The following is a 1,478-nucleotide window of genomic DNA, read 5'->3' on the forward strand; positions in this document are numbered from 1 at the left end:
AGGATAATCTGAATCTCCCCTTGCTTTGATTTTTGTCCTCACTGTGCCTGTAGGAACCGCGCCGTGCACCGGCACCATCCGCTGTGCAGGATGGAAACACCGCTCCGCCGGCTCCTCCGCGCTGGAGCCACGGGGGCTGAGGCATTCTGTAGATTTCTACCCGTCTAGTTTGTAAAGTGTGTAACGTGTACTGCAGATGTGTATTCTCTGGGCTCTATGTATCTTTACAGTAGTGTTCAATTTAGGACAAAAAAAAAGAAAAAAAATTAAAAAAAAAAAGATAAATAAATGGTGGACACGTTTTGCTGGTAGCAAGGGGAAATTTTTTTTGCCATTGCATCGAACGATGCTGAACTGTATTAAACTCTTGACAGCAGACCTGAACCTTCCTCCCCCCAGCCCGTGGAGATAAGTCTTTTATCTTCGTGCTGAAGTTCTGTCGGAGATGGATGGATACACTGGCAGACTGCATGATGTATCATTCGAAATCCGTTACAGTGGAAAATAAAACTGAACTCAACTCTGCCGTGTGGGCCTGGTGTGACACGGGACAGGGCTCTCTGTGCAGTGGTGACAGGGACAGGAGCTGGGAATGGCTGGAGATGGGGCAGGGCAGGCTCAAGGTGGGTGTCAGGGAAAGGTTTTGTGCCCAGAGGGTGCTGGGCAGGGCATGGTCCCGGCCCCGAGGCTGCCAGAGATCCAGGAGCTGCTGGGGATGCACAGGGTGGGATTTTGGGGGTTCTGGGCAGTGACAGAGGTTGGATCTGTGATCCTGTGGGTCCCTTCCAGCTCAGGATATTATTCCATAATTCTATGAATGATCCATTCAGTGGCACCACACTCCAGAGCGGGCCAAGTCCAATGTTCGAGGCCATGCTCTGCATTTTAACTTTCCTTCTCAACCTGCAGAAAGTCATTCACAAAATGACAGAATCCCAGACTGGTTTGGGTTGGAAGGGACCTTAAAGCTCATCCCATTCTCCCTGCCATGGGCACAGACATTTCCATCATCCCAGGCTGCTCCAAGCCCYRTYCWGCCTGGCCTTGGACACTTCAGGGATCCAGGGGCACTAATTCAAAGGTTTGGATGGCTGGGGAATGAATGCAGCCTAATTTTTAATATTTCAAATAAATAATTGCATCTTCTCTACTACCACTCCATGGATATATTCCTCCTTCCTCCTCTTTTTCAGCAGCCTGGAGGATGACAGGGAGACTCTTCCTCTTCCCCTGTGCACGTATTTCCATTTTTACAGCAATATTRCACTCGCTTTATGTAATGGAGCAGAAATTCCTGTGTCCTTGCCACTTCCCTGAAGTCATACTCAGGAGCTTCGTAAACAGCTTATTTCCAGTAATTACGACTCTGAGCATTTCTCAATTAAATCATTACTTTTCTCCTCAGCAATGCAAATTCCCGGCGCTCCGAGGTTTCTGCAGGAATGGATTCCTCCTTTTTTTTTTTTTTTTTTTTTTTT

The sequence above is a fragment of the Malurus melanocephalus genome, unplaced genomic scaffold, assembly GCF_030028575.1.
Source record: "Malurus melanocephalus ecotype Western Australia unplaced genomic scaffold, MMel_1.1 scaffold_803, whole genome shotgun sequence".
Classification (NCBI taxonomy): domain Eukaryota; kingdom Metazoa; phylum Chordata; class Aves; order Passeriformes; family Maluridae; genus Malurus; species Malurus melanocephalus.